This window comes from Euphorbia lathyris, chromosome 9, assembly GCF_963576675.1.
Source record: "Euphorbia lathyris chromosome 9, ddEupLath1.1, whole genome shotgun sequence".
Classification (NCBI taxonomy): Eukaryota; Viridiplantae; Streptophyta; class Magnoliopsida; order Malpighiales; family Euphorbiaceae; genus Euphorbia; species Euphorbia lathyris.
This window is the reverse complement of record NC_088918.1, coordinates 17,020,046-17,041,762: the sequence shown is the minus strand read 5'-3', so window position 1 is coordinate 17,041,762 and position 21,717 is coordinate 17,020,046. Positions and strand designations below refer to the sequence as shown.

General features: G+C 38.8%; 1 long non-coding RNA gene, 2 other non-coding genes and 1 pseudogene across 3 annotated transcripts; all 4 read left to right on the top strand.

The window, feature by feature from the left end:
* The first annotated feature begins 1,009 nt into the window (after nucleotides 1-1,009).
* On the top strand, nucleotides 1,010-4,019 carry LOC136205424 (uncharacterized). Its single transcript, XR_010675946.1, has 4 exons — nucleotides 1,010-1,407; nucleotides 1,539-1,642; nucleotides 2,815-2,910; nucleotides 3,166-4,019. It is a non-coding gene; the product is annotated as an uncharacterized lncRNA (long non-coding RNA).
* LOC136207733 (U1 spliceosomal RNA) lies at nucleotides 1,198-1,358 on the top strand. The gene has a single exon (XR_010676861.1). It is a non-coding gene; the product is annotated as a U1 spliceosomal RNA (small nuclear RNA).
* On the top strand, nucleotides 1,960-2,042 carry LOC136207841 (small nucleolar RNA snoR127; annotated as a pseudogene).
* LOC136207527 (U2 spliceosomal RNA) lies at nucleotides 2,407-2,602 on the top strand. Its single transcript, XR_010676673.1, has one exon. It is a non-coding gene; the product is annotated as a U2 spliceosomal RNA (small nuclear RNA).
* Nucleotides 4,020-21,717: the final 17,698 nt, after the last annotated feature.

The following is a 21,717-nucleotide window of genomic DNA, read 5'->3' as shown; positions in this document are numbered from 1 at the left end:
TTTAGATTTCTAAATCATTATTTTCCGAATTTTCTCTATCTAGATGATCACTTTCTCTATCCTAACAAAACAACAACTAAATGATCTTACAACCAAAAAGTTTGAAAAAATTTATTTAGAATATAATTTTCATCAATATTAGAATGAATGGTAAGCTGTAGGGATGACAGAAAAAGTTCTGTACATCCAGAAAAAACAAAATATCATCATCCTCAAAAAACAAAGAATACGGTCAACGAGCAAGAACTTCAAAGCTCTAGGGAAAGGCAAAAGAAATCATCATAGTTAGTTAGATGGTCTATTTATAATCGACCGTGGAAGGCCAATCGTAGCTCGCCTTTATTAGCTGCCATTAAATAAGGATGGCTAGCGCTCCAAAAAAGGACCCGACACGCTTGCAAAACCATTATTGCTTCTGGCAAGCATGAGACATGTATCCAGAAAGGCACTATTAAAGCCCATTCTTAGACACATGTCTGAAACCCGACACTTCGCAGTCAGCTCGCATCCGCAACCTTTGACACATAAAACCAACGAGAACTGAAGACATGTCACCCTCAGACAAACTAACACATATTCCTCATTACGACTGTCCGATGGGGAGGAACTTCTAATTGAGCATTTGAGCCTCAAAGTCTAGCAACAACGCTCCATACGGAATCTAAGCTTACCAGCTAGGTGAAAGTGTCATCCGTAGTCACTTTAAAACCCAACTAGTAAAGACTTTTCTTAACCATAGCTCTGACCTATAAATATAGATGCCTTATCCCTTGTGATTACTAACTTAATCGTTAAAGTGTATTCATAGACACGTCCTTTTGGAGAAGTCAAAAGTCGAAGACTTATTTAAAGTAAAAAAAAGGCCTAATGCTCCCTTAGCCCCTTTAAGTTGTCTAAATTGGTCATTTTACCCCCCTAACTCATCTAATGTCCTATTTACCTTCTTTTAACTCCATACAAGTGGTATTACAACAGGGGTGGGCTTGGAGTGAGGGTATCGAACTAGTTTTCCCATCTTCCTTTGTCTTAGAATGAAAATCTCCATTTTTGTCCCCTTGATTTTTAATTTACAGTAGCCGGTCGTAACTCATTATAACAGTGGAAGAAAAGCCTGGAGAGAAAATCCCACATCGGAAAGCACGAGCAGGATAATGAAGCAGCAACTGTATAAATGAGACTGAAGATCGAAGGAGAAACATACTTACCTGGACGGGGTCAATGGGTGATCAAAGAGGCTTATGGCCTAGGGTTGTGACCTCCATTGCACTCTGGAGGGGTGCTTCCCTAAAGTCTCCCCAAGAGGGAGAGCTTACGTCATAATTTGTGCCAGTGGGGGCCTGCGTTCGCGCGGCCCCCTTCCAATTCTAGTTTCACTTTTATCTTCATCAAATCTACTTCATGTACAAGGTGAGTTTCTGTTATACTTGAAGTATCCAAACAATGGGTGGGTTATTTGTTGAACAATGGATAGGTTATTGATTATTATGCATATATTGGAAGATGATATTCATTAATCATTATTTCTCGTTATCAATTAGGGATTCGATTCTTTCTGTTGGAGGCTAAGTTGAGGCAATGATTATCACCTGGTTTCGTTGGCTATTTGATTCAGCTTCTTCTTTCGTGCTGTAGACATTGCAAGGTAAAATTGAACTGGTTTTAGGTTTTCATCAAATTTTGAACTCCCTTTGTTCATTATTATGTGTTGAAAAGAAGTTTTTGTTTGGGTATGTATATGAATAACTGGAAGGAAGGACTTACAGTTTCATTTTGTCCATGCTTTTGAAACTGAGCCACTTTAAAGTTCAAATCATGGTTAATTTGTTTTATTGTTTCAACATAATCAAAATATTACACTGAGGTTATTTTTTTGTTTTGTTTGCCCTCAAACTGGGCAATCTTTGTCAATTATCATATCTTCTGAGGCACTTTAATGAGCTTAATGTGTTTAGTCCCTCTCTGGAATGATGTTATTTAGTCAAATCAGAAACAGATGTGCTCCATAAGGCAATGCCTTCAAGACTTGGGTTAGTTATTTCAGAGGCAAATAGATGCTTGCTTCCGGTGTAAACTCGACCAAGCATTAGATATGGTGCGTCACTTAGGGATTGGTTGTTGGCTGAAAAGAGTCATTATCTTTTGATTGCTCTGATATACTGGGAATGTTGAGTATTACTCCATATGGAGGAATCAGCAGATAAACTTTGCCTTAGATATGGTATTCAGCTGATATAATTGTTGTTTGATGGAAATACTTTGCCTTGGGTCTGGTATTCAGCGGATCAAATTGTTGAAAGTGAGTGAGGAAGTGTGTCATTTACTTTACAAACATCCCACATTGGAAAGAAAGCTCTTTGAGGACCAAGAAGTGAGATATAAAGAGAGAAGCTTAACAGTGGTAGAAGCATACCTTTCTCGGCCTTTTGGCTAAGATCAAGTGTAGTATCTGTTCTTATCAGTTTAATATCTGATATGTGGACCAATGGTCTGCACGATATTAAATTAATTTTTTTAGGGGGAAGTCCTATATTAATGGCTTGCCATTAGGGTCTTCAAGAGTCGCCATTGTGTTGCACTATAGCATTGGCCTGGCTCACCCCTCCAATTCCAGTTACAGTATTGGCCTTCCGAGTTCTATCTTTAGAGCTTTTGGTTTTTAATTTGTTGACTTCTATTCGAAATTGGAGCTACTAGATTGATGTCAGACTCTTTTTTAGAGCGTTCCTTCCATTGAGTTAGAAGGAATTTTTTGTTTGGGTATATGAATAGCTAAAAGAAGTTAATAATTTCACTAGGTTGATGTTTGTGAAACAGGGGCACTTCAATGAAGATTTGATAGAAAGTGAGGCTGAAGTTACTGGGTCTGAGCAGTGAAAAGAAGCAGAGAAAGCAAAATCCAATAACAAGAAGGTACTCTCTTCTCTCTCTTTCAAGATATATTTATGGTTCGTAAATGTACCAATTTATCCTTAGACAAATGAATAAAATGACGCCAAATGTAATAACTAAAGTAAGATCTTAGATCTTGGCAAAATCTGTTTATGGTACATAAGTACATAAGTTTTGGTAGCATTAGCCAGTATTGTTACATTGTCTGCTGAATCTAAATGCAGCCAATTCATGTCTTGAAAAACTAAGAGTTACGCATATGATCTTTGTTAACAGAGGAAAGGGACACTTGAGAAGCGGACTCAACCAAAGCCTAGAAATTCGTCAAAGATGAACGAATCTGATACAACTTTGAACCTGCATTTACTGCTACACCCATAGTTGATTCAGCTCAACATTCATTGAGTTTGGTCTTGCACATACAAATACATTAACTTAATGGCACAACAAAGTAACAAAGGTAAATATTTATCGACGGAGCTGCAACTGCAAGTGTTACTTGGTGGATTAATTGGTCAGCAGATGGGGTTCAATCAACTCAACAACATTGCATATATAGGTAGGGAAATGCTCTTGATTTTGGATGTAATGATTTTGCTTCCATAATGTGCAAAATTTAAGCTATAGCATTAAGATTTAAGCCAAACTTTACTCTTCGAGCACAGGCTGAGTTTACAGATAGTAGCTTGTGTCATAATGTAATTTTGTAATTTTCTCCTGTTCTATACAATAATTTTTGTTTTTACGAAAGGAAATGCTGGCATGTGATGCAATGTGGTTATCTATTTCCTGTAATGTGGCGTGTGATGCAAATAAATTTCCTTTTATGAAAGGAAATGACGGCGTTCGCCCGGCCCTCTTTCAGTACTAGTTTCAGTTCTGTCAATTTGATTGATTTCAGAAACTTGCAGAAGTTGGCATTCTGTTCAAGCATTGTTTATTTTGAAGTTTGCTCAGTACAAACAGGTGTTTCTACTTGTTAACCTTGCTATATATCTCTTCATCCAATTAGTGGAGACGATTGTATTGCTATTTCTCGTTATCAATTAGGGATTAGATTGTCTCTGTTGGGGCAGTTTGATTATCTACTGGATTTGTTTATGTTTCAGCTTCCTCTTTCGTTGCTAAGACAGCCCCTCAGGCGTCCATTCCAAGGTAAAATAGCGGATATGCCTTTTACGTTTTCTTACATCAAATTTGAACTGGTTTTGAACTCCCTTTACGTACCGTGTTAGAAAGAAGCTTTTGCTTGGCTATATGAATAACTAGGGGTTAATAGTTTCATTAAACTGAGGTACTCCAAAGTTAAAATCATGGAGATCAGATGCTTGTATTTTTTGCTTTTTTTTTTTTTAATCTGTACGTATGGATCTTGCCATCGCGGAGAAGCAGTTGCAGCTGCAAAAATTCGGTTTTTCATGAGAAAACCAAACACATTGACATTATTGTCATGTGGTTAGGGATCACTATGTTTCTTGTTTCAGGAACTCCTCAAAACAAGTTAGTGATTTTCTTGTCTCTTAGCAGTTCTTAAATGATCCCTATGTTGTGCAAGCTGGAGTGTTGCAGTATGAAGATCCAAGTTGTAATTGAAGAAGAATGAAGCAGCAGCAGCAGCACCAGATCATAAGCTACCATTTTGGCAGGAAATTTAGTTAAGCTTCTTGTTTTGTGATATGCCAGCTCAAATACATGACCTTGTCTATTCTCTGTAATTTGATTGCAGTAATACCCAGTGGTAATTTTAGAACTACCATCAATTGATACAGGTCAGTTGTCCGGGCGAAGTAATTGAGAGATGCTAATTCACTTCTCCCTAAACGTCTTCTATAACCTTTAGTTTTCTCTCTATGTAATGGCAATGTGGAGATTATTACTAAATATGTATGAAGAAATGCAAATGCCATTCCTGAGAAGCGTATAAACATGATAATAATGTCTATGGATGCAATATGGTTGTCTTTTCCTTGTGAGTTAATTTTATTGTATGTCTTGTGGTTCTGTGTGAACTACCGTTATTTGATAAAAGTCAGTTGTCTTGTTGAACTTGAAGTGATTGAGAGATACTAGGTTACTTCTCATGCTCTTGTGGCATAGTCCTTTTTGTTATTTTCCTAGTATCCAAACATGTAGCTTTACTTATATTTCCTGCTTTGTATGCTGTATTTTTCATCCTTTTTGCAAAATCTGTTGTTAGTTTATTTATTTATAATGGTAGGTTATTGCTTTTTGCATTTCTGGGAAGTTGATATTCGATAATCACTGAACTCTCTTTATCAATTAGGATTGTTTAATTTTCTTAGCCTTAGGCACTAGGTTAAGGCTGGATTGTTTACTGCACATGCTTTGTCATTTATGTTTCAGCTTCCTCTTTCGTTACTAAAGGCAGTCCCAAGGCATTCCAATAGGTGAAATTGCGGAGATGCCTTTTAGGTTGTCTGGGTATATGAATAACTAAAAGAAGTTCTAAGTTTCAGTAGATTGATGCTTGTGAAACCAAGGCACTTACCAAATCATTGTTATCTGATGCCTGTTCATTTGTCAATTATTTTAACAGAATCACAATATTAGAGTCTCTTTCAAAATGTTACCGGAAAACAATTTACATTAGTTTTGCTTTCTATATCTTTTTCATTTTGGAGTGGTAGATGTACAGGCATCTATGTAGGTGGTGGAGCTTAAGAATGATGGAACTGGCAATCATATGGTGAATTTCATTTGCATGAAAGGATACACACTTGGTAAGTAATTTGCTCCTCAATCAATCAAGAGTGTTCTTTCATTTAGTTAGATCATATTACAATTCAGTGTCTATAAATTTTGATGTGCTTCATGGTCTCAATTTCCCTATAATACCAGAATATTAGAATCTTGATAAGTAATTTGCTCTTCAATCATATTACAATTCAGTGTCTATAATTCATTTGGTCAGAGAAAGCTAAGCTAATGTGATACATCGGTCGGGTATTGTACAGCGCTCTGTTCCTATTATGCTAGTATATATATTACAGGTGGTTTAGAGCTTTGTTCCACAATCAGAAAACGTTGTAGATTCAAGACACAGCTGATATTTAGTAGTAGGCTACGTCGAGTCATGATGCGAAATAATCAGAGAAGGGGGTTTGGGTGAGAGTTCAATCAACTCAACAACATTGCATATATAGGGTAAATGCTCTTGATTTTGGATGTAATGCTTTTGCTTCCGTAATGTGCAAAATTTGAGCTATAGGATTAAGATTTATGCCAAACTTTACTCTTGGAGCACAACCTGAGTTTACAGATTGTGTCATAATATAATTTTGTAATTTGCTCCTGTTCTATAGTTTTTATGGAAGGAAATGCAATGTGGTTGTCTATTTCCTGTAATATAATGTTAGAACTACCATCAAGTGAAGTGATTGAGAGATACTATTACTAGTTTACTTCTCTCGCTCTCCCTAAACGATTTCTATAGCTGATTTTTTAGAGAGTTCATTATAGGGGTGTCAAAACGAGTTGTCATGTGATAATTGTGTCACGTGATTATGTGATGTAAAGGTAACAAAAATGATAATTGTGTCAAACGACTGTCTTTGTAAATTGTGTTAATAATGGACATGCCTAGTTAATTATTGTGCAACTATTATCTGCATCTTGATAATTCGTTAATCGCTCTCTTACATTTTTTAACATGAGTTTTTAATTCGTTAATCGCTCTCTTACATTTTTTAACATGAGTTTTTTCATATTTTGATCTAATTTCTTCTTGCTGATGTTTATATTTGGCTTAACACCGAAAACTACTGTATATGCTTGTGTTGTTTCTGATGATAATTTTCTTTTTATTTTTGATAACCAGAGTTTAAGGTAAAATACATAAATGGCCTTCAACTTTAGCGTTACTAACCTGATGACTCCTGAATTTCAAAACTGGAAATCCATATGACCGTCGAGTAGTGTAAATAGTACATTAATCTTTGTTCTAAACTGACCACATGAAAGGCAACTAAATCACTTTTTGATAGTTGATTCCAACCCTTTATCTCTGCAGTTGGAGCATCTATATCCGCAACCTCATCATCGTTGTCCTCATCTTTCTCTTTCACTCACATCTTTTCAAACTCCAACTAGTCCAAGTCTGTCGACCAATCAAGAATCAAATCTTTCGACATTTTACCTACCAAAAATAAAATAAACAACAAGACAAGTTAGAAGATGCAGCCAGCTCTTCAACCGTGCAACATCTCTATTAACAACCTACTTTCTACATGAGCATATTCAACAACGGTGACTTCGACCGCCTTCAAATTAGCTAGATCTTGCTTCGTCAAACCTCTCCCAGCCATTTTGAAGACCATTTTTCTTCCACCCCTCGAGACAAGCCGCCATCTAGGAAGAATACATAAACTCGTTATCCAAGTAATTCTTAATCAATTCCTCACAGTCACGTTTTGGCCCAGGAAAAGACCTACTGGCCATCTCACCACCTCCAACTCACGCGTAGTCAGCTCTCGGGGAATCATTTGGCTTCGGGGTCCCATTCACATTAAAGGGCAAGACCAAGTCTTCAGTTTTTACTTTGAAGTAGCAATGTTTCCATTCTAGAGGCTTGGAATTTAACCTCTGGATTAGTTTAAAGTGTAGATGCCTCGAGCTCATATGTTGTGACTGCTTTGATGCCATGGGCTAATTAAAATACCGAAAAACCAACCCGATCAACCGAAACCCCTTCAGCCTACACAACGCATACATCGCCACTATCAAATGCCATCTGCTCTCGGTCATCTAGAGAGGAGCCAAATTAAATTCTTGCATCACTTCCATGAAAAATGGAAGTAGAGGAAGCCTTGTCCTCGTATCCAATTGGTCTTCATAAACCACCATCTCGTTTAGGGCGCACCATGTTGGTGTATACCTTTGTCTCGAGACGTTATATTCTTGATAGCATAGTACCCTCAGTTGCAAGGCAATAATCTATTCTATAAGTTCATTTATGTGAAATTAATGTAATAGAGTATTCGAGATTAGTGATGTGCTCACGTTTGACGGGTTGAGGATCCAGACAAGTGAAACCATGAGGCGATGGGATACTAATCTAAATATCTTTGGTCTCTTATTATCATGGGAACTAGAAGTATCAGTTCGATCTAGTTACTAATCGAATTGAATTATCGGTTAACTGAACCAATGTTTGTGTAATTTAAAAATGAACCATACCAAATAACTAAAATAACCGAATTTGACCAAACCAAAAATTTTCCGTTCGGTTACCAACCAAATGTTTAAAATGTTATAAATTATGAAATTTGAGTTTCATTGATTTGGTAATTAACCAAATACCTCACATATTCCAAATTAATTTAATAATATTTAAAACTAAAATTTTCAGTTTTATTGTAGAAATTGAAGTATCAAGAATATATAATATAAGTAAAATTATATTTTTTTTATGTAAACATAAATTCAGTTCAATTTTCGGTTAAACCGATCATTTTTCAGAATAACCGAATTGATAATCGATACCAAATAATGAAAAATTGACAGCTGAACCAAACCAAATTATTAGAATAACTGAACGAAACAAGAATTTCGGTTCGGTTATCGGTTTTTGGACTTTTTGCTCACCATTAGTGGGAACGATAATAAACTAAAAACTAGCATACGATTTAGCTGTTAATGGTGTTTCACCGGTCATGGATATTAGATATCATCGACCACTTGATTAGTGAAGCTGAGAAGCATGTGACCACACTCAGATGAGGCAATTAGATATTGCTCATTCAAACTTATTACTAGTTCAATAAGAGATCAATGAATGACCAAGCAACAGATGAGGGTGACATTGTCATGCCTCATGTTGGACATGATATCGTATAACGTGGATCACTTGAGATTACTATTAGGTTCTCGAGTTACAAATACGAGATATCTATCTAAGTAGGTAGTCATAATGGCTTGCTAGAGTCCACTTATGACTTGTGAAACAAAACTTGATGGACATAATTGATCAACCCCAAACTCTGAAGAGTTCCACACGGAAGAAGGGGCGAACACCCAAGAAAATGAAAAGGAAGAAAAACAACAACTCACAATAAGAATAGCGGAGAAGAAAACCAAGGGGACTGACCTCAGAATTGACTTCGAAACTGCTTCCAGAAAAATGGCAGAAAAAGTTCTCAAAGTCCCAAAAGAAGAAAAATCTCATCAGCCTCCAAAAATCAAAGAACACGGTTAGCGAGGAAGAAGTTCAAAGCTATGGGGAAAGGCAAAGGAAACCAACATAGTTAGTTAGATGTCCTATATATAATCGATCGTGGAAGGCCAACAACCATTCGCCTTTTTTAGCTCCTATTAAAAAAGTATCTGACTCGCTTGCAAAACCATATTGCTTCTATCATGCATGATACATTTATCCAGAAAGGCGCTATTAAAAATCGTTATTCTTACTAATCCATGCGCGCAAGACACGTGCCTGAAACCCGACACCCCATAATCAGCTCGCTTCCGCAACCTCTGACACATAAAACCAACAAGAACCAAAGACATGTCACCTTCAGATAGGGTCACACCTAGTACTCCCGGTCAGGGCTTGGTCGTCGCAATAAGACATAATGTAGCGGTAAGGGCGAAGAAAATAATAGTTTTAGTTACGGGTCAGGGGCTGGTGACTTCTAGGCACACTCGACTTCTTTTTCCCAGAGCTGGTACAAAAGCCTTACGTGATAGGGGTGCTCACCTTATAGCTTCCTGGCTGGGGCCAAGACTCTATCCCTCTCTGCTTTGAATAGCTATAGTACCTCTAGACTCAGCAAGCAAACCTTCTTTGAAGCCAAGAAAGGCTGACTATGATTGTCCAATAGGGAGGAACTTCTAATTGAGCTTTAGGCCTGAAAGCGCAACAACAACACTCCACACAGAATCTAAGCCATGAGCAGGGTCAGAGTGCCCTCTGTAGTCACCTTATGACCCAACTAAGGAACTGCGGCCTGAGGAGAACTAGGGACAATAAGGACTTTTCTTAACCATAGCGCACACATATAAATATGGGCGCATCATCCACCAATAAAGGATACAATTTCTCTCTCACGTCTCTCTATTTTAAAGACATACTCTCTATACCATGTGATTACTAACTTGATCGTCAAAGTGTATTCCATGTAATGCTCTCTCCACAGGTGACCATATACGCCGACAGATCACTACTTGACACCAACATCTCATTATTTCATAAAATACTTATTTTGTATAACTAAGAGCAAGTTTGCCATTGTTTAGCTTTTAAAGAAAGTGATTTTCCATTTACCAAATATTGCTTTTAGTTTTCCCAGCTTCTAGGGAAAATAATTTTATATTTACCAAATGCTACTTTTAGATGGAAAAACTACTTTTATTATATAAGAAACAATATCAATTTGACTCTAAGTGGATGATCCAAATCTTGAAGAATGCTCAGAGAGAAAAGAAGACATATTAATTGAATCAATACTGCACATGCTTTGTCATTTATGTTTCAGCTTCATCTTTCGTTACTAAAGGCAGTCCCGAGGCATTCTAATAGGTGAAATTGCGGAGATGCCTTTTAGGTTGTCTGGGTATATGAATAACTATAAGAAGTTATAATTTAATTAGATTGATGCTTGTGAAACCAAGGCACTTCCAGTCATGGTTATCTGATGCTTGTTCATTTGTCAATTAGTTTAGTTTTGCTTTCTTTATCTTTTACTGTAAAGTTAATTCAGTGATTCAGGCTTGTTGGAGTGGTAGATGTACAGTGTGTATTTGTGCATATATGTAGGTAGTGGAGCTTAAAAATGATGGAACTTGCAGTGAATTTCATTTTCATTTAGGATACACACTTGATAAGTAATTTGCTCCTCAATCAAGAGTGTTCTTTCATTTAGTTAGATCATGTTACAATTCAGTGTTTATAAATTTTGCTGTGCTTCATGGTCTCAATTTTCCTATAATTTCCAGAATTTTAGATCCATGGAATATGTTATCTTGGAGTCTGATAAAGAATGTGATAATGAAATAAGAGGGTAAATTGGGAATCGAATGACATATGGTTTATCGGCTTAGCTAGAGTTTGTTGAGAGAGAAGGAGAGAATACTATAGATACTATACATATGTGAGAGTTTAGATTGTGAAAGACATCTTTTGGGAATTCAGTTAGTATTCGGCTTTATGGTTGGGCAATGGAGTTTTTTCTAATGATAGTTTAGGCAGTAGACCTCTATATTGATTCTATTGTTCTGTTCCTTGTGTTTTTCTATTATGTTTGGTTGATTTGTGTTTTTCTGGTTACAGCCTAAGTTGATAGATCGATCGGGTATTGTACAGGCGGAATTGGTCTGTTCCTATTATGCTAGTATATATATATATTACAGGTGGTTTAGAGCTTTGTTCCACAATCAGAAATACAATACGTTGTAGGTTCAAGACACAGGTGATATTTAGTAGGCTACGTATCGTGATGCGAAATAATCAGAGATGGGGGGTTTGGCTGGGAGTTCAATCAACTCAACAACATTGCATATATAATGCTTTTGCTCCCATTGATTATTGCCAAACTTTACTCTTGGAGCACAGCCTGAGTTTACCTAGAACTGCCATCAATTGATATAGGTAAGTTTTGTGTTTGAAGTGACAGAGAGATACTATTACTAGTTTACTTCTCTCGCTCTCACTAAACGTTCTCTATAGCTGATTTTTTAGAGAGTTAATTATAGGGTTGTCATGTGATTTCAACGTGATTATGTGACGTAAAGGCAACAAAAATGATAATCGTGTCTGGTGATAGTCTTTTTAAATTGTATTGTCGTGTAAATAATTGACGGTTCTAGTTAATTATTGTGCAACTATTATCTGCATCTTGACAATTTCTTAACCCTCTTACATTCTTGAACATAAGTTGTTGCAGGAATTTTCACATGCACGCAAGTGAATTTATCATTCACCTTTAGATATAGGCTTATTAAATCTAAGCCTCATGATGTTTTGAATCTCCACCTTATAATTCTAATAAGCCTAGATCTAACGGTGAATGAGCAAATTCTACTTGCTCATTAAGGTGCATGTGATCAAGACTGTAAGTTGTTGATATGTTTGTGCTATGTTTGACAATACTTTTCTTCTTCTTTAATAATAATAAGGTAAAATACATCAATGACCCTCAACTTTAGTGTTATTAACATGATGACTTCTAAACTTCAAAACTGAAAATCCAAATAACTGTTGATTAGTGTAAATTAGGGATGACAACGGGTAGTGTACTCGCGGGTACCCGACACTACCCGACCCTAATGGGACTACCCGAACCCTGTTTTAGAGGGTATGGGACGGGTATGGGATTAAAAACACTACCTGTCACATGTATGAGATTAAAAACACTACCCGTCACAAGATTTGGTTTGTAATGAAAACACTTCTGTATATATTTATTTGAAATTAACTCTTTCTTTTATTATAAGCTTAATACATGAGGGGCTTCCTTCATTTGTTTAGCTTATTTAATTAACTTTTGGAATTTTAAAGATGTCTTATTAGCCCCTAGATTTTGTTTATAATATCTCATTAGCTCTATAAGTTCACGTGGCCAAACAATTGACTTCATTGGCCATAGTTAAAACATGCATCACTTTAAGCAAGTGCAAGGGTTAATAGATTTCAAAACTAGAAATCCAAATGAGTGTTTGAGTAGTTTAAATAGCACATGATTGAACTTCTAGCTTATCTGATTGACCTTCTGAACTGAACTATGAATATTGTTGGTCCCTTGTAAGGTTGCAAGTATAGTTCCAAGGGGGGTTAGGAACTATTTAAACTTTTTCGCAATTAGGGCAGACTTCTTTTTCTAAGGAAAAAGGTTTTAACAGCGGCGCTGGAGTAAACAGCAAGATACTGGCTTAGTCAACTGGTGACTAGGTCAGTTTCTTAGCTTGAGTCAGGAGATAGCACTTAGAGTCTATTCCTGAGCTCAGATGTTCAACGCGCACAACTCAACTTGACCTCTTTACTTGGTCAGTTTTTGGTTATTTCAAGCAAGCAACATATATAAGGAGTTAAAGGTAAGAAATACTTTACTCAACAGATTTATCCAGGTTCGGCTTCTTCTAAGCCTACGTCCTGTCCCCGGAACACGTTCCGAGATTTCGAATCCTCTACTGAGCTCTTTAAAGGTAGAGCCTCAAACCTTTTACAATCTTAGCAACTGAGTATAACAAGAGTACCTTCCTCTATACCTTTACTCAATCCTAATCTCACGCTGAGTACTATAACCGAGTACTCAGCCTCTCCTTTCTATCTTCTAGAAATGATAAGTGTTTGTCCTATACAAAGATTTGCTAAGACACTTTAGACGATTGAAATAATCACTCTAGACTTTTACACAGATATAAGAATTGTAGTGTAAGATTTGCTTTGCTTCTTTGCTTGCAGAACTTGTGTAGACATTTGGTCAGCGTAATGGCTTGATCAAGTTCTGTGTTGAATGAAGCTTCTGATGGCACTATTTATAGAGACGTCTGGACATCGGTCATTTCGAATTTCGAAATAACCGTTGGAGGGAAACGGCTACCTGTCGTTATCATCCTGACTTGCTCAGAGCTCTCGGCCAATCAGAATTGTGTATCTTCTGTCCTCGGTCAGCTCAGCAGACTGTCTCTCCTTTTATGGTAAAGTCAACTGGACAGCATACTGTGTCGTCTGAACTTTACCCAAAGTAGAAATACTTTGTCTGGAAGTTTTCATTAGCCAGCTGTTGTCTTGTACGCTTTGTCGAGACTACTCAGCAGCTTCATCTTGAAGTTGTTCCCGAAGGTCTTCTAGATCCTTCTCTTGCTGAGTTGCGTTTTGTCCAAAGCGACAACGTTTTAACAAACGCGGGCCGAGTTGTACTGAGTTGTTTGACTTGGGCCTTGACTTCCGTATTGGGCTTGGGCCTTTTAATTCTTGTGTCTTATAAACAATTTAACTCAACATTGAACAAACACATTAGTATAATAAATCAAAGCATTTAAACTTAGTGTGTTTAGAATATGTATTTCAATTATACTTAAACAATTTTGTCAAATCAAAATTATATGGAAAGGTGTTTCAACAAACTCCCCCATTTTGATGTTGGCAAAACTATTCAGCGAAGAACTCAGTATTGAGCTCCCCCATGATAGTTGACCTATTTCATCTTAGCAAACTCCCCCGTAAGGGTTTAGCTACTGACTTAGTTTTACTCTAAACATTTAAAGGTTTAATTCGAGTAAGTCTAAGGTCAGTTTTAGGTCAGCTTATTAAACATATTCTATTTACTCAGTATTAAGCGGAAGGTATAATCATATAGAGTGCGCTGAGTAATTTGTTGTTCAATGAGTTCTTAACAGACAATGTTTTATAAGCACATAAGTCAATGTCAAACATGTTATCAGCATTTGATTCAGTCAATAAGATTTATAAGTATAAAACATAGCTGATTTAATTGAAGATACGTAATGACTCAGTACACAGTAACATATATTAACATATATCATAACTCAGGAATAAGAATCAAAGATGCAGATATGATATATTGATAGTAGTCAGTCGTTACACAACAAAACTTATAGATAAGGCATATAGATTTCATCTGACTTAGTTTATACTGAGCTAGCCTATCTATTTCTTTTTCTTGTGTTGTGACTGACTTCGCTCATGCTGAGCTCTAGCTGCTTGTTCTTTCTCCCCCGTTTTGTCAGCATCAGGAGGAGGAAGTCTGAAAGCATCAGTTAAGACAGCTCAAGTCAGTTCTTTAGACAGCTCATTAAGTTTCTCAGCGCTTTCGTTGACGCTGTCAAAAATTGCAACTCCATCAGCTGATACCTCTTCGGGTACTTTGAGTTCAGCAGCACTGAGCATGTTTACGCTAAACGCTTGAGCTTTGCCTTGCCAGATGAGAGCTTCAGTAAGACCAGCAAAGATTTGGTGAAAGGTCTTTAAAAGGGCTGTGTCGTAATACTGACGTTGAATATTGTTATGACGAATGTGGTTGAAGGTTTGTTGTATGATAGACTGCATCTCATTCTGTTTCATTGCGTCAGTATCCATCTCTTGCTTATTCAGATTCAGCAAGCAAATAGCCTCACCAATTTGCTCTATTGAGCACTGATTGTAAGAAACCATTTGCTCGTTGGTCTTGAGTTGCTCGGTGTGAAGCTGAGCAAAGAGCATCTTAACTTCAGATGAAGTGGCATGGTCGGGGTTCACAGCTGACAAGTTCTGGATTTGTTGTTGTAAGGAGGTCAAGTACTGCACGGTTGTCAGCTGGATCTCAGCCAGTTTGGCGATTGAATCCTGCTTAGCTTGCTGTGCTTGGAAGGTAATGATTACATTCAGCAAGTCCTTGAGTCCCTTAACTTCGTTGAGAAGTTGAGTGACCTGGGAAAGCTGAGTATTCTCAAAAATTGACGACCCAGCAGCAGGAGGAGTGGACTGTTGAAGGTCTCTGATCAATGCTTGCACTGAGTCAATGATCTTTTTGTCGGACTCAGTGGCATTCAGATAGCTTTGTGAGCCTTCAGAGACATCAGTGTGACCGGAAGGAAGAGGAGTGACCTGGTCAGTGACTGGAATAGCATTTTCAATCTGCACTTGAGTTTTAGGTATAGTTGATTGATCGGCAGAGAGTTGAGTTGGAGAAGTGGTAATCCGAATACTGTCTGTGCTGACGGGGGCGGAAGTGGTTGGAGTCAGCACCATGCTTGAAGAAATAGCATGCACAGTAATCGGCTCAACCTGACTGGTTAAGGTGGCGGAAGCATTTTGGTCGGCATGTTCCTGTTGAGAAGAAACAGAGGCTTGCTTTTCTAAGGACGCTGAAGCAGTAGAGGGTTGTTGGCGTTTGAAAAATGTCAGCTTGACTGTAGAGGGGTCCTTAGTTGTCTTTGAGATGACAAAGTCAGGAAGAGTTAGTGGTGGCACAAAATCTTCACTGACAGGCTTCTCACTGGCCTTAACCAACTTTCTTCTTCTACGAGGTGGAGTGACAGTTTGACTAGGATCTCCTGAGTGAGAAGGAGAAGATTCGTGTTGCTCATCATGAGGCTGGTCAGCTTGTTCTTGGACTGGATAAACATTGTGTTAATCAAGTACTTCCTTATCTCCAGCAGCAAACCCAGCATTGGCCTGCTCAGTCTCATGTTCACTGGCTGTCTCTTCAGAATCCTCAGCGTCATCCTGACCGCTGGCCTCTTCTTCTTCTACTTCGGTATTGTCACCATCAAGTTCTTCCTCAACTTGTGAGATGAAATGATCATCCAGTTGTACCTCATGTTCTTCGGACTCAGCTATTGTACCTTGACACTGGGTGAAGTGAGAGTCACCCGGTACAACAAAGTCTGTAGGTATGGCGTTGAGGGGAGTCAGTGTAGAAGGCTTCTGCTTTTTCTGAGGTTGCTCAGCAGTTTCCTCAGTTCCAGGCTCACCTTGCCTACTTCGTTTCTCAGCTGACTTACCAGCTGACTTCTGCCTTTTTGCTGGAGACTCAACATTTTTGGAATGAGTCTCAGCAGTTTTTCTTTTGCGGGAAGCTGGGGCCTTAGTCCTTCGCCCTTTCTTTGGCTCAGCAGTTCCCTCAGCTTGTCCAGCAGCAGCAGCAGCAGCTTTACCTTTCTTCAAAGGTTGTCCGAATTTTAGAGCTCTCAGCGAGGCTGCTGTGATCTCAGATCCTCGAGTCTTCTCCTCACCTTTGAGATCAACCTTGTGGTCAAGTAGGATTCTGGTGATGAGCGATCCTAGCCTCAACGTACCAGAGCTGCATAGGAAGCCAGCGACGAGAAATACTGGCATATTGATTGGAGTGTATGTCAGCATATGCCATATAAAGCATTGCTCGAAGTTAGTTGCTGATGTAGTGCAATTGATCTTTGGGTAGATAAAGTAGGTCAGCAAATAATGAGCCATCTTCTGGTGCTGACCCATGGATGAAGCTGAGACTTCTCCTGAGTGGCCCTCAGGTTTGCAGAAGTTGTGTGCATACCCAGTGCCATCCTGATCTCCAGATCTTCTCAGCCTTGCTCCCTCAGTTTTCAACTTGAGCAGATTTCCTAAGTAGAGAGGGTTGATGAAGATGGTTTTCTTTTTCACCACTGTGCACAGGTAGTCAGTGTTGTCATTTGCAACTCGGAGGTTGTGGTAAAACTCCCTTACCAGGTCAGGGTAGGCGTCATCCCTAACCGAAAACAGCTCCGTCCAGCCATTTTGTGAAATCCACTCGCAGAAGGGTTGTTCGTTTTGTACGAAGTTTTCTGATACCCATCTTGAGGGCTCAACTTTCCATTCGCGGACGTTCTCAAAAACCTTAGAGTAGGTCCTGACTTTTACAGGCTTTCCCTGACCAGAGGTTTGGCCAGCTTGTCCTTTGCTCGGCGAGGTTACTTTGGTAGGTTCCGGCACAGAGGTTTGCCTGGAAGTGTCATCGGAGCTGGGCTTAGAGTGGCCAGCACCGGAGATGTTGTAGGAAACCTTAGTCATTGTTGAGGATGGGAAAGCTTAGAGGGATTTTTAGAGAGAAAGAATTTCTTTGCCAGAGTATTCGATAAGCGTAAAGAATAAAAATGGGGAATTACCCATTATTTATAGATGTGAGGAATGGATCTTATCGAATCCATGTGTCAGTTTTGCCTCGGGATTGTGAACCGACAATAATCCTGGCATTTATGACACACTCGACGCGTACGTCATCCTAGGTGGCTATACGCGTGCTTTTGCAATTATTCTAACGGATCTAACACTCAGCTTTTAGAATGCCAAGCGTTTGATATTCTGAGTGGTCAGTATTGCATTAATAGGATGATTTCTAAGTTTAAGTTTATACTAACTTACTCAGTGTGCAAGTTTACTCAGTATTTGATGTTCAATCAATTTCTATGAGTTATTCAGCAAAACCAATCATTCAGCATAATAATTCACTCAGCATGCATATTCATTTAGCACAGGAATTTTACTGAAGAGGATTAAACATACCAATTGCTTCTCTCAGTATGCTGAACTGCTCACGGGCCAGTGGCTTCGTGGAGATATCCGCAAGCTGTTCGTCCGTTGGGACAAAAGTCAGCTTGATCTCATCCTTGAGTACATGGTCTCTAATGAAGTGATGTCTGATGCTGACATGCTTCATTCTGCTGTGTTGAATTGGGTTCTTTGAAAGATCAATTGCACTTTTGTTGTCACATTTGACTTCAATTGTCTTTGTTTGAACACCATAGTCTTCAAGCTGTTGCTTAATCCATAGGACTTGAGCAACACAATGACCAGCAGCAATGTACTCAGCTTCAGTGGTAGATAAGGCTTTTTGCTGAACCAGGATACAAGACAACTTCCTAAGAAGTGACATCCTCCAGAGGTGCTTTTACGTTCCAGCTTATCCCGTCCATAGTCAGCGTCAGTGTATCCGATGAGTGTAAAATCATGAGTATTGGGATACCATAAACCTGCGTTCACTGAGCTTTGCAAATATCTAAGGATTCTTTTTACAGCAATGTAATGGGATTCCTTAGGGTTAGATTGATATCTAGCACAGTAGCATACTGAAAACTGAATGTCCGGTCTACTGGCTGTTAAGTAAAGTAGAGAGCCTATCATACCTCGATATAATTTGCTATCTACTGACTTACCATTCTCATCAGTGCAGAGGACAGTGTCAGTGCCCATAGGAGTGGATATTGGCTTGCAATTTTCCAAATCATATTTCTTTAATATCTCCTTGGCATATTTGGCTTGACTGAAGAAGATGCCATTCTTTCCTTGTTTAATTTGAAGACCGAGGAAGAAGTTGAGTTCTCCCATCATGGACATTTCAAACTCAGTCTGCATTTGTTTGCTAAACTCCTTGCACATTGATTCGTTAGTTGCACCAAATATTATATCATCAACATAAATTTGGGCCAGCAGGGTATCTTTACCCTTTCTCTTAATGAATAAGGTTGTATCAGCTTTGCCCCTGACATAATTTCTAGTCAGCAGGAAACTGGTCAGCCTCTCATACCAAGCACGTGGTGCTTGCTTGAGGCCGTACAGAGCCTTTTTGAGTTTATAAACGTGGTTAGGGAATTTATGGTCCTCAAAACCTGGAGGTTGATTAACATAAACCTCCTCGTTTATAACTCCATTAAGAAATGCACTTTTGACATCCATTTGGAATAATTTAAAGTTCATGTAAGATGCATATGCACATAGAATTCTAATTGCCTCTAGCCTTGCCACTGGGGCAAAGGTCTCACCGTAGTCAATACCTTCTTGCTGACTGTAACCCTGAGCTACAAGCCTTGCTTTGTTCCTGACTATATTCCCTTGTTCATCCATCTTGTTCCTGAAGACCCATCTTGTTCCAATGGTCTTTTGACTCTTTGGATGAGGCACTAGCTCCCATACATCGTTTCTTCTGAATTGATCGAGCTCCTCTTGCATTGCGTTCATCCAGAATTCATCGTATTCAGCTTCAACGAAATTCTTCGGTTCTTGAACTGAGACGAAAGCAACATTGCTGAGGTACTTCCTGAGTTGATTCCTCGTCATCAGGGTATTCCCAGCAGAATCAAGGATCGCACTCTCTGAGTGCCCTCTTGGGATCCTTATCTCTTTAGGTAGATTCATGTCTTGTGCTGTCTGTGTTTCAACAATCTCTGCAGAAGTAGATGGGTCAGTAAAAGTAATCTTAGGTTCACTCTTACTCTTGGTCAGCCTTTTCGTGAATGACTCAGTAGCTGGTTCTTAGTCAGCGGTGGTTACTGAGTGTGGATCATCTTCGATCAGCGGCTGGTATCTAAGTGCAGTGTTAGTTTCGTCGAACTCTACATGTACTGACTCTTCTAAAACTTGAGTTCGCTTATTAAAAACTCTGTATGCTTTGTTGTTTGTTGAGTAGCCCAAAAAGATAGCCTCATCAGCTTTTGAATCGAACTTTGCTAAGCTATCTTTAGTATTTAAAATAAAACATCTACAGCAAAAGGCACGAAAGTATCCAATATTGGGCTTTCATCCTTTCCAAAGTTCATAGGGGGTTTTCTTGAGTATAGGTCTAACTAGAGCCCTATTAAGAATATAGCACGTTGTGTTAACAACCTCTTCCCAAAAATACTTTGGAAGCCTATGCTCATCCAGCATTGTCCTAGCTATTTCAACCAGAGTTCTGTTCTTCCTTTCTACAACCCCATTTTGTTGAGGTGTTCTAGGAGCAGAAAAATTATGGTCAATGCCGCTGGCTTCACAGAATTCAACAAACTTTTGGTTTTTGAATTCTCCACCATTATCGCTACGGATGTGAGCTAATTTTAGGTCTTTTTCATTTTCAATTTTTCTAACCAAATTTGAAAATGTCTCAAACGTTTCATCCTTGCTGGTCAGCAAGATGACCCACGTATACCGAGAGAAGTCATCTACAATGACCAAGGAAAATCTTCTTCCACCCAGACTCAGCGACTGGACTGGACCGAAGAGATCCAAGTGTAGTAACTCTAACGGACGCTTAGTTGAGACAATATTTTTGCTATGAAAAGATTGTTTGGTTTGTTTTCTAGCTTGGCAAGCGTGGCATAATTGATCTTTTTCAAATTTAAGTTCAGGCAGTCCCTCAACCAATTGCTTTCTTGCTAGTTTGGCCAGGAGGTCCATGCTTACATGACCAAGTCTCATGTGCCATAGCCAGGAATTCTCTTCCTTTGATACTAAGCACACAGTTTTTGAAAACTTTTTCTCTAAGTCTAGCATAAAGACATTATCTATGCGAGGGGCAGTTAAGATTAACTCATTTGTTTTACCCTCATATATTTTACATCCAGTAGCATCAAATATAACTTTTCTCCCATTGTCACATAGCTGAGCTACGCTGAGTAAGTTATATTTGAGTCCGCTGACTAGGGAGACAGATTCAATAGTAGGATTACCTCCGATGGTTCCTGACCCTACTATCTTTCCCTTCTTGTTGTCTCCAAAACTTACACTTCCTCCTCGTTTACGTTCAAACGTGATGAACTGAGTTTCATCACCCGTCATATGCCTTGAGCATGCGCTGTCAATATACCACATCTTTGACTTCTCGGCACATCTCAGGCTTACCTGCACTGTAACTAGTTACTTTTAGGTACCCAATTCTTTTTGGGTCCTTGCTTGTTAGGTGCAACAGGTAAAGCATCATATTTCATTTTATGGCGACATACATGGACAGTATGGCCATTCTTTCCACACAAGTCACAGCTGACCTTCTGTTTAGGATGTTTCACTGACTTGTCAGCACCCCAGTGCTGAGCGTGCCAGCACACCTTAGTGGTGTGTCCTAACTTCCCACAAAAGTCACACTGGACTTTTCGCTGGGAATTCCATCTCTGCTGAGTACCTTGATACTGAGTTCTCAGAGGACTGTTTCTTTTATTTGGAACCTTTAGTTGGTTCTGGATAGTTGTGACGTCCTTTCTCAGTTTCTTTGAAACTGACTGGACTTCAGAGATAGACTCATATATGATCTTCATGTTATCATGCAGAGTTGTATTGTCCTAAAGAAGGAATCTGAGGTCACTCAGTTTGACCTCTTCCACTTCGTCACAGCGCCTGCTGAGTGCTCTAACTTTCTTATTACACTTCTTGACAAGTGTGTAGAGATCACTCAGGGCATTAACCATATCGTTTCTGAGCTGGGGAAGAGAAATTACCTCATTTGATTGCTCCTCGTCATCTGATGTGATGGATAGGTCAGCATACTCAGAGACGCATGGCTCAGCAAGTTCGTCAGCCATGAAGCATATCTTCGTTGACTCGGTGGCCTCAGTTTCTGTGGATGAAGACTCATCACTGTCACTCCATGTAGCCACCATTGCCTTTTTGCCACT